Source organism: Polypterus senegalus, chromosome 6 (assembly GCF_016835505.1).
Source record: "Polypterus senegalus isolate Bchr_013 chromosome 6, ASM1683550v1, whole genome shotgun sequence".
Classification (NCBI taxonomy): Eukaryota; Metazoa; Chordata; class Cladistia; order Polypteriformes; family Polypteridae; genus Polypterus; species Polypterus senegalus.
Genome location: NC_053159.1, coordinates 135625007 through 135637137, shown reverse-complemented (window position 1 = coordinate 135637137; position 12131 = coordinate 135625007). Strand labels below are relative to the sequence as shown.

The window sequence follows — 12131 nt, the reverse complement described above, 5'->3', positions numbered from 1 at the left end:
TGAGTTTGAGTCCGAATATTCTCTTAAGTGTATGCAGCATTGAAAAGATAGATTGCAATTCAGATTGTGGATCGTGATTTTGTGTTAAAAGGATTATGATATGATTTTTTCGAAAGATCGCTTACCCTTAATTTGACTAATCAAGTTTTCAAATTTATGTAGGATTCATTAACCCTTTGGCGAGCTACTTGGAAAGGGGTTGCGAACTACCGGTAGCTTGCGAGCAACATGTTGGAGACTCTTGTTTTATAGGGAGAGACTTGTTTGAGAGTACACAGTGGAATGAAGGGCTTGTTAAATAGTCACTAACTTGTCTTTTGTTTCTGTCAGAAAACCCCCAGAAGATCATTGACATAACATTTTCTTCAATCTCCAATCCCATATTTCTGGTCAACATATTTTGGACAACTGAAAGGACACTAGAAACATTGAGGATGTGTTTGGGGTGCCAGCCAGGTTACCCCTTGTCTTTCAAACATAAATAAATTCAAACCAAACGAATGCGTGATGTCGTATACAGAGGTATTTTAAATAAACTAAAGATGAGTCTTTGTGGAGTCTTTAACGAGAATCAACAGGTCTTCTTTGAAAACTGTTTGCAGTTTAGGTCCGGAGGATTCTTGGAAGTGTCTGTGCTCTTATAGTTCTGCAGCTATTAATGTTGGAGTTAGTTGCCCTCAGTGGGAGTCTTTTCACTCCTGTGGGGGACAAAAGAGACAACAATGTTAATGACTGCATCCTCTCTTGCCCCCTTTGTGGTATTTCTTACTTCTAAATAAACCTCAAAGTTGATCTTTAAAATACATTCATGATAATGTATAAGAAATAATAAAACCAGAAGCAGCACCATTTGTGAGACCAGAGAGCTCTCAAACACCATTGTACTTCCAAAGAAGGTTATCGCATAGTGTCTGCAACTTCTTGATTTTTTTGTTGTTCCATTTTCTGCATAAGACAATTAAACAAAGCTTCCCCGGGTGCAAGCCCAGCCCTTTCTAACATGTTGTCTTTCTTTTCATTATAAGGCTCTTCTCATGCTCTGTGATGGACTGGTGACCTGTCCAGGGTTTTGTTCCTCCCTTGTGCCATATGCTAGCTGGGATGGGCTCCAGCACCCCCCATGACCTTGTTCAAGATTAAGCGGGTTAGAAATTGACAACTGACTGACTCTTTACGTTAGAATATTTGATTGTGACTCTGGTTTTATTAGTAATGTTGAATTTAACATTCTTCCATTAAAATTGACGAATGATCTCCTGGCATTTAATGTTTCAACTTAAAATCTGGTCGGTATGACTTTTTTTGAATGCTCCTGGAGGCCATGACACAGTCGTTCAGAGTTTCTTGTTTCTCCAGCCCCTGGGATGTCCTCCTGTTTTGGATTTTTTTTTTGTTCTTTTCCTTGTACCATCTTTTCCATAATTTGTTTCTGCTGTTTCATTCCAGTTTATTCCCTTTGGTACCATGACTGTGTTCTCCGGACTTTGTGTCTTTGTGTCATCTTGCAGCCCATTTTACATTTTTGAATTGTTCATTTACTAGCTCTACTTGTAAAACCGGTTTATATGTACAAGCATAAGCCTCCTCTCTCAGTTAAATGTGGATGTCCAATGGAAAGGAAAAAGTGAGTGAAGATTAGCTATGGCATAATAATTCTGGGGTTTGGTGGCTTGACATTTCCGTGTTAAAATCTGATCTTGTTAAATCTTAGCAGAGTACTATATTCATTCTTTTCAGTTTATGAAATTTTCTCTTTGAACCTGATTATTTCAACTTGCAGATCTCACTGTGATTTCAATCCAATATTCGCCACACGGTCACTTCTTTGGAGTGTATTCCTGCTTGTTAAGAGAGATTTACAGCTGAACATCCTTGCTAAATACTTTCTTCCTATAACTTAATGCTGTTAGCTAAATGTATCATGCCAGAGAAGTAATACCCAGGATGTAACACATTTTTTGATGTTACAATTACATGTGGGGTCTTGTACACTGCTCTTGATACTGCATGTTGGGGACCATGTGGAAAAAAAAGCTTAGGCTGATTTTCTTGTAGACATCTTTGAATATCTGAGTGCTAATTGCGCATTTCCTCATAAAATGAAAATGTTTTCTCTAGAGCTTCACCTTATGAAGCAAAGATTTCCTTGTGACTGCTGAAAAACCTCACGGGGTAGAGAAGGTCAGACTGATATTAGCAACATAGTCTGTCTAATCTGGAAGCTGAAAATGGGATGCAAAAATTAAAATCACAATTTCAAAAATAATCAGTGTTCTCAAATGAAACTAATGTCAACAAAACCTCAAGAGGATGAACATGTTTAGCAAGGGGCCACTGATTGAGGTTGTAGATTGCCTGCCTGTTCCTCATCTCTGGGTGAGATGTACTTGCAGTTCTGTATTTGAGATTAACACTTGCTTGTTCCATTCTTTAAATAAAATGAAGAAGGTTGAGACTCCAAGGTGAAACTTTGATTGTGCACATTTGGCACATGCTTGTTCATACTTCCATGTTTACCTTTGTTTTTCTCTGCAGCTGTATAAAGGATGCAATCCATAAGACACTGGTAAAATCAATTCTGTTTATGCCTCTTGTTCACATCACGTTAAAGGAAGTGCAGAACGTTTTTTAAAAATGTGGCATGCTTTATATCCTTCACACCAAAACACACCACCATGTACATTATTGTGTTTTCAACTGGAAAACTGTAAATGGAAATGGGACCCCCTTCACCTAGTAACTGCCTTATCCTAGTTACAATGGTCAACACATTCTGCTTATTATTTTTTTTTACTAGATATCTTTATTGAAATGCTAAATGACAGGCAGAGACATACAGAATTAATGCATTGTGACCGGCGAAAACAGACCAGGGATGCCAATGAAATATTGTTGTGTTAACTGGGTAGCCTGTTTTTCACAAAAACAATAAAAGTAATGCCTGTGAGCAATCAGGTTAATGAGGCTTCAACAATCCAAAAGTGCACATTAGCAGGAACTCTCACTCAGGCTCAGGTTCAGAATGAACACTTCCTTCTGGGGACTGCACATTTTATTCATGTCCAGGAAGGAAGGGGTGGAGTCTTGTCTTGGCTAGTGGGAGGTGCTAAGCATAGTCCTGGGATGTCTTCCTGGAACTCTGGTGGAGTGAAAAGAAATGGTCCCAGCACCCCTTCTCATTCTATGGTGGTATCGCTTACTTTTTCAGAGTCTGGAAGGTGGTTTCCAAGCACATATTTGACAGCATGAAAAAAATTCCAGACATGGATTAAACAGCTCTCTTCTTGTCTGAAACTTCATGAATTTCATTGGAAGCACAATTTTCAACCTGCCATGACTGGAGAAGAACAAAGGGAGCAAAGGTGAGACCAAAGGAGCAATGGTTAAAATGAAAGAACAAACGCACAAATAGCACAGATGAAAAAGAACACAAGATTTAATGCCTGATGTTCTGAACAAAATGATTTGCTTTTATTTTTTCAGATAGAGTAAGTCCTTTAATTTTTATTTTTAGATAAAATACCGACCTTGAACCCTCTTGTTTCCAATTGATACATGTGCAGTGACCATGTTGCAACAAGAAGGCATTCCTGGAAACAAAAAGCAACATGAATAAAGACTGGCATCATCTACAAAAGCAACAAAATAAATAAACCCATAAATAAACTTTGTTAGGAAAGATATTAAACTTAGTATTTTTTTTTCACAAGTAACAAATGTGACCTGTTCTTGATAGATAAAATTCCATCAACTTTTTCAGTAGCCTTAAACATCAATGCAGATGTGGAGTGGTGGCTCTGAGGCTAAGGATCTGTGCTGGTATGCAGAAGGTTGCCTGTTCGAATCCCCGTCGCTGCCAAAAAGAGATCCTACTCTACTGGGCCCTTGAGCAAGACCCTTAACTTGTAATTGCTCCAGGGGCTCTGTACAAACTATGACCCCAAAGGGTATGCAAAAACTAACAAATTCCTAATACAAGAAATTGTATAAGGCAAAATAAAATGCCTTTTTCACATATAGATGATTGGGAACTTTTCCCAAAGATTATCCAATTGATTTAATTAGGGAATGCACAATGCCGTCAATGTATTGAAGGTACAACAGCTGTAAGGATTATGTAACTTTACACACATTATCCAGCACCTAAATAGGATGGGGAACTGTTGTTTCATAATGAAGTGGTTTAAAAAATGAAAACAGTTCACCTAAGAAGCTGAGCTGATAGCATGCACTGTCACTATCATACAGTATTATCATATGTATCAATGCATCAGTAATGAGAGCAATACCCTCTGCCCAGTCAAGCTGCGAGTACAAAATAGTTTCTGTGTTATGACAGTTGCAAAATACTCAAAACAGCTCAGCCGGACCACGGCTGCCCTCTAAATAATCTGCTGACAAAAAGAGAACTAGAAAAATGACTAGGATGTAATTAGGAACCATCCAGGAGATGTTCATATCTTTTGACAAATAAGTAAAATCGGGAGTGGTCTCCCCTAGACTCAGATATGGGGATGGATATTTGAGGAGTAAACCACAAGACAATGATTATATTTTTATACTATGTGCATTAAAGAACCATTAACAACAAATCAAATCAAAGTAATAATATATTGAACAATTATTATAAAAGTAAAGTTGAATAAATCAGACTGCAGCTGAAAAAAAAGTACCACTTCAGGTTAGTGGAAATAGCTCAAAAATTGATAGAAATCTACATTATGTACCTAATCATTGTATGCAAAATTTGGTTGACATAAGTGAAAGGGTACTCAAGTTATCATGTTTACATACACACACAGACATAATCCCAAAAATAATATTTTTGAATTAAAACATTGAGATTTATCAAAATCTCGAAATTTAATTTTTTGGACGATTACAATACTTTCCCTACAAGAAAGTAAATCGGACTCAGGGAGGTCTAAAACGTTGTGATTCATCAAAATTTCAAGGTCGAATTTTTGGATGATTGTAATACTTTCTCTGTACTTTGTATACGAGAAAGTAAAAAACTAAAAACAAAACAAGTTTCCAAAAAGACTTGCAGAAAACCAGAGAGTTAAACCATTATTGCAGTTAGACAGAAAATGCAAGGAGTTGTATATTGTAGTACTAAGATCTAACTGGAGCCAAGGCATTGTATCTACAGTAGTTTAGACAAGAAAGCTATTTATCGTAAACCAGATTGCCAGAACCTAAACACTAAACCACACTTGTTCACTGATGTAATCTGTAATTTAAAAAAAAAAGGCTACTGATGCGGCTTTGAAATTTATAAGTGAATATTAGCGACAAGAATCGTGGAGTCCCCTTAGCAACCCACCATCCACCTGCAGCAATTTTGCAACGTTGGTGTGACAGGCTTAAAAATCAAATGGAGAATTTTCAAATGTAGTCAAATGTAAATTTTTTCAGTGAAGGTGACAATAAGACTTGAAAACTGAGCTTTCAAAATATTAAAGTTTCATAAACTGAAACAAGAAAAAACAGGTTTTCCAGTTCTTCACACTTTGTCTCTTCATACATATTGATTGTCATTTGAAGTTTTATGACATCATTAAATTTTCAGTCAGTCATTCTCCAACCCACTACATCCTAACACAGGGTCATGCTGGAGCCAATCCCAGCCAACACAGGGTGCAAGGCAGGAACAAATCCCGGTCAGGGCACCAGCCCACCACAGGGTGCACACACACACAGCACAATTTAGGATTGCCAATGCACCTAACCTGCATGTCTTTGGACTGTGGGAGGAAACTGGATTACCCGCACGCAGACACAGGGAGAACATGCAAACTCCACGCAGGGATGACCCGGGAAGCGAACCCAGGTCTCCTTACTGCGAGGTAGTAGCACTACCACTATGCCACCATGCTGCCTAAAGTTTCGGTATACTGTGCAAATACTTTCAGAGTCTGAGAGGTATCAGGGATCTACCCAGCTACCAATTTCTTTATCTGCTGAAATTCTGGGTCCCAGAATGGGTGAGACAGTTTTATTAAAGGGTGTTAATGTAAAGACAAATAAGAATTGGGTAGTTGATAATGAAAGTTTTCTAGACAAAGTTAGACATAACTGTACATAAAAATGATCTTTTTCCAGCTTTCTTTAAACCCTTCGAACTTGTGTGTCTGGCCAGACATACAGCAGTGGCACAGAATGGTGCCACCAGGCAAAATAAATTTACACATCAGTGACACAGAATGGTGCCACAAGGCAATATAAAAGGATGTTTCTCTCACCAGTTAGGAAACACAACATCTTAAATAAGGTTAGAGGAATGCAGAATTTGTAGAATGCCAAAGAAAATGGCCCGGACATGGACCTGAAGCTATTAACAGCGAGAAGGAAAAAAATTCAATGTCCTGAACTTGACTTTGGTCACAATTTTCATGAGAATGGGATTCAAGTGTTTAAAATGGGTGAGCATAGATATAGACATCTGGACTTTCCCTAGACATCTGAGGAAGTGAAAACACAGGTGAGACTTCTTGACAATAGCTGAGATGTTTTGTGACTCCAAAAAATTTTAAAGGTGCTGACTCTCTCCATATTACCCTAATGATATAGATGGGAGTGTGGTGTGCCTTCTGATTCCTTTAGTCTATGGTTTAGCTAACATTAAGGGTAATGTTCTGGAAGTCCATAATGTATTATCATTTGTTTTTGTAAAGATTTGATTTATTTTTCTCCATTGTTAGTTATTTTTGCCGTTTTAATGGTGGTGTCATCAAATCCTTATTTTATGGTGTTGTTTTTGTTGCCATTCTGCGTGGGTTTCCTCCTGGTGCTCCAGTTTCCTCCCACTGTCCAAAGACATGCAGGTTAGGTGCATTGGCGATCCTAAATTGTCCCTAGTGTGTGCTTGGAGTGTGTGTGTGTGCCCTGCGGTGGGCTACTGCCCTACCCGGGGTTTTTTTCCTGCCTTGCGCCTTGTGTTGGCTGGGATTGGCTCCAGCAGACCCCCGTGACCCTGCAGTTGGGATATAGCGGGTTGGATAATGGATAGAACTTTACTTTTCAACTCTTAGCCATTACAGAGTATCCTTAAAATGTCAGAACACAGAGCCCCATATCCAAGCTTTTGATTGCTTTTCTAAACGTTCTTTTGTTAGTGTTAGTGGAAGTTGAAAGACATTTCTATGAAGACTTTAATGTTTGAACTTCTTGCTTTGTTTTCTTTTTCAATGATTTCTGTTTTTTATTTTTCTTATATATAGTTTTTGTTGTCTGACCCCTCTGCAATTAATTATTTTTCTTGACTAAGACTTAGTCCACACTTGCACAGATTCATGTGAAACACCATTTTCTGCCCATACTAGTGTTTTCAGATAATTTTGTAAAAGTTTTTTATTAATTCTGAAATGCTAAAAATGCATACATTTTTCCTATTGGGTGCACGTGGTTTATCAGCCAAGAGTGCTGTTTACTTATGGCGCAAACTCAAACTGAACTGGGAAAAGAATGAAAGTGGGAAAAGTAAAAATTGACTTCTTTGTGTTGACAGACTATGAGGTATAAGTGTTTTTAAAAGTTACGATTGAGTATAAGGCTGCCCAAAACTTAAAAAAATAGACTGGGAATCCTGGCAAAATAATTTGATTAAAATATTCAAGTGTTTCAAGGCATAGCACCCATTAGCTGATGCAGAGGAGTCGCGAAAGGTCTAAGGGTTTGACCACAGGGGACCAAACTGAGGTCAGCGCTTCAACACATGAAAATCACATGTTAGCATTTTTGAAAATCTTGGTTTCTTCGTCCACACTGCTACACAAATTTATACACTTTGGAAAGTGTTTTGAGAACGCTTAATTTTTTGGTGGTTAAAAATGTTGTTTCATTGTGGATAGAAGGCCAAAATGAACAAAAAAAGAGATAGGCAGATCTATTGTCTGTAAGCTGTGTCATTAAAGCGTTAAGCATTAGGACAATTTTGATGAGAACTAATTGAATAAAAATTATATCAAATAGAGTCTTGTAGGCCCCTAAAGTCCTATTCTTTGCCACACTACTTGCTAATTTTTTCCATGTGATGATGATTCTCTGTGTTCAAATAAACATCTTAATGTTTGTGCAAATTTTACCCTTAACAAATTTCCATCTGTGCCCCCATGTTCTTTTTGGGGAATATATAAATAACAGCTGGGATCCACATACTAATTACTTTCATAATTTTCAACAGTTCAGTCATGTCACCTCTTAATTTCTGTTTGTTTAAAGCAAGAAGGTTTAACTTCTTCAGTGTCTCCTCGTAGCTCATGTCTCTCAGTCTATTCTAATGAGTCTAGTTGCTCTCCGCTGGACTTTCATTGCTGTATCCTTTTTGTAATTTGGACCAAAACCGCACACAGTACTCCAGGTGAGGCCTTACTAGAGCACTATATTGTTTAATTATAACCTTCCTTGACTTGTACTCCACACATTCAGCTATATAACCTGACATTCTGCACACTGACTTTTTTGTGTCATTGTTGGTGATCAGTCCTACACTACTGATATCATCAGAATCAGCTCCACACAACTGGGTAATCAATTAGAAAAAGAATGGATAGTCCTGATTTTAATAATCTATAGGGTCTAAAATAAACAGAGCAAACACAAAGAAAAAGATTTGGGGTAGCAACCCCATATACTTGGCAGTATAGGCAAATTGAGCAGTCAGATCACAAAAAGTCCAAAAAAGAACTGAGGAATAAATGAAAAACATAGCCATTATATGGCTGAATGACAGGAAAAGGAGGGTTCCAAGGGACCGGAAGGAGAAATTATTTTTTTTATAGAGGTGGACTCTTCTGATGGTCTGCAGAGGGAAGGAATTAGAGCACAATGCCAACCCCTGGATTGGTGGAGAAACGCATTTATTTGAGCCCACGCGCATGTGTGTGACAAATGGTAAATCAACTATCTCTCATGCTTTTCTGTTTAAGGTCCTATAGTATGAAATAGACTTCTTTTTTAATTTTTTTTTATTTTTTTTTTTTATTAATTTTATTGCAATCCATACAAAGCAATCAAGTTTTTACAAAAAGAAAAATTGAGTTAAGAACAGATCGATCCCCACCCTGAGAAAGAGAGCAAGCCAAACGGCGTAAAATTTAAGGCTTGTAAACATACCTAAATGAATAAATTCTCTGTGCTTAATGAACATATTTTAAAATATTACTGATTAGATCCTGCCATTTTTTGAAAAAAAGTCTGTACGGATCCTCTAACTGAGTATTGACTATAACTGAGACTTTTTCCAATTTCAAATAATATAACACATCGGTTTCCCACTGACTTAAAAGAGGAGAGTTTGGGTTCTTACAGTTTATTAGAATAAGTCTGCGTGCCAAGAGTGTAGTGAATGCAATCACAATTTGTTTGTCTTTCTCCACTTTAAGCCCCTCTGGAAGAACCCCAAACACAGCTGTTAATGGGTTAGGAGGGATTGTGAGTCCAAGGCTGTCTGAAGGTAATTAAAAATTTTTGTCCAGAATAATGTTAATTTGGTGCAGGCCCAGAACATGTGACCCAGTGAGGCTGGGACTTGGTTGCAACGTTCGCAGGTTGGATCATGCCCTGGAAACATTTTGGAGAGTTTTAGTCGAGACAGATGTGCTCGATATATAATTTTAAGTTGTATAATTGTATGCTTTGTGCATATGGAGCTCGAGTGAATTCTCTGCATTGCTACTTTCCACTCCTTTTCTGATATATTAATTGAGAGATCTTTTCCCAGTGTCCTCTTGGATCTTTGAAAGGGAGGGATTGTAAAATGATTTTATATATTGTAGAGATGGAGTCTAAGTCCTTGAGATTGAGCAACATTTTTTCCAGCATGGATGAGGGTGCAAGATGAGGAAAATCTGGAAGGTTCTGTTTAACAAAGTTCCTGATTTGAAGATAGTGAAAGAAATGTGTAGCTGGAATGTTAAATTTGGAATGTAATTGTTCATAGGATGCAAAGACGTTGTCTATATAAAGATCTCTAAGCAAGTTAATTCCAAATTTTTCCAGATATTAAAACTGCATATGTTTGTGAAGGTTGAAAGAGGTGGTTCTCTTGCAGAGGTGCCACAGATAGAAGCTTCTCCGTCTTAAAATGCTTTCTACATTGGTTCCAGATTCTAAGTGAGTGGAGCACAATTGGGTTATTAGTGTATTGCCGATAACGTGTGTTTATTGGAGCACAGAGCAAGGAATACAAAGAAGTACTGCAGGATTTTCTTCTATTGCGGTCCAAGCCTGTGTATGTTCTTCTATTTGTGTCCAGGTTCTTATCGCCTGTATATTTGCTGCCCAGTAATAAAACTGGAAGTTAGGTAGAGCCATGCCGCCTTCTGCCTTTTGTCTTTGTAGGCTCGCTCTTTTGATGCGTGGATGTTTTGAATTCCAAATAAATGAGGTTATTGTTGAATCTAATTGCTTAAAGAATGATTTATTAATGTATATTGGATGTTTTGAAATAAAAAGGAGCTTAGGAAGAATATTCATCTTAACAGTGTTAATTCTTCCAGCTAGTGTGAGATGAAGGGTTGACCATCTATGCAAGTCTTGTTTAATTTTTTCCATGCAGACGTGAAATTTTGTTGATAAAGAGCTTTATGTTTACTTGTGATGTTTACCCTAGGTATTTAAACTGTTCTGCAATGATAAAAGGTAGGGTGTCTAATCTAATATTATATGCTTGAGAATTCACTGGAAAGAGTACACTTTTATTCAGATTAATTCTGAGACCAGAGATCTTTTGAAATTCTGTGAGTGCTGCTAAGACTGCAGGCACAGAATTTTCTGGGTCCGATATATACAGTACCATATCATCTGCATATAATGAGATTTTCTGTTCCAGTCCTTCTCTGCTAATCCCCTTTATCTGATCAGTATTTCGACAATGTATTGCCAGTGGTTCAATGGCAATGCAAACAGCAGTGGTGACAAGGGGCATCCTTGTCTAGTGCCACGTTCTAGTTTAAAGTAGTCTGAGCAAATGTTATTGATGCAAACTGAAGCTTCTGGGTTAGTATACAGTAATTTAATCCATGCACAAATGTTCGGGCCAAACCCAAACTTCTCCAATGTAGTAAAAAGTATTTCCATTCAATCATGTCAATGCTTTTTCTGCATCCAATGATAATAATATTTCTGGGGTGTTTGATTTAGTTGGTGAGTATATTACATTAAACAGGCGTCAAGATTTGAAGATAAGTGTCGGCCCCTAATAAATCCAGTTTGGTCTTGTGATATTACGAGGGAGCACTTTCTCCATCCTTCTAGCTATGATTTTAGAGAGTATTTTAACGTGTTATTCAGAAGTGAAATTGGTCTGTATGATGCACATTGTAATAAGTCCTTATTTTGTTTTGGAAAGACAGTGATTAGTGCTTGGTGAAAGGTTTGTGGAAGAGATTGGTTATCTCTGGCTTCTGTAAATGTTGCTAATAGGAGGGAGCTAGCTGAGCGGAGAATTTCTTGTAAAACTCTGCAGGGTAGCCATCAGGGCCTGCTGCTTTCCACCTTGGAGTGACTTTATAGCATCTAGTAATTCTGATAATGCCAGAGGTTTATCAAGTTCCTCCACACTAAAAGCGTCTATTTGTGGTATCTGTAATGTATCCAGAAATGCATTAGATTGTGTATTGTCTTCTTTAAACTCAGTAGTATATAGGGATTTATAGCAGTCTCTGAAAGTGTGCATTATATTTTTGTGTTCGATGATTTTATCTCCGTTATGTTAGTGATTACCGAGATTGCGTTGCACTTCTTGCTTGTGAATTTGTTGAGCTAAAAGCTTATTAGCTTTCTCCATGTTCATATAATGATGTCTGGATTTGTAAATTAGTTGTTCAGCTTCTTTAGTTGTCAAGAGGTTTAATTCTGAATGTAGAGCCGGCCTCCTCCTATGTAGAGTCTCGCTTGGTAGTCTGGCATGTTCTTCATCTATTTTAGTAATTGCGCTTGTATCTCTGCTACTCTCTTGGCTTCGGATTTATTTCTGTGGGAAAGATATGAGATAATCTGTCCTCTTAAGAAGGCCTTAAGAGTTTCCCAGAGTATTCCTGCAGAGATCTCGGGATGTATTTGTCTCTAGAAAGAATTTGATTTGTTTGGATATAAATTCAGTACAATTCTCGTCAGCTAATAGAAGC

At 37.6% G+C, this 12131-nt stretch overlaps 1 long non-coding RNA gene across 1 annotated transcript in view; it reads right to left on the bottom strand.

Annotated features, from left to right (window-relative positions):
• Positions 1-508: 508 nt before the first annotated feature.
• The window catches only part of LOC120531670, a 40995-nt gene continuing 29372 nt past the window's right edge, over positions 509-12131 (bottom strand). The window contains exons 2-3 of the long non-coding RNA XR_005634135.1: positions 3528-3590; positions 509-698 (exon numbers count right to left, since the gene is read on the bottom strand). This is a non-coding gene — a long non-coding RNA (uncharacterized LOC120531670). The remainder of the gene's footprint in view (positions 699-3527; positions 3591-12131) is intronic.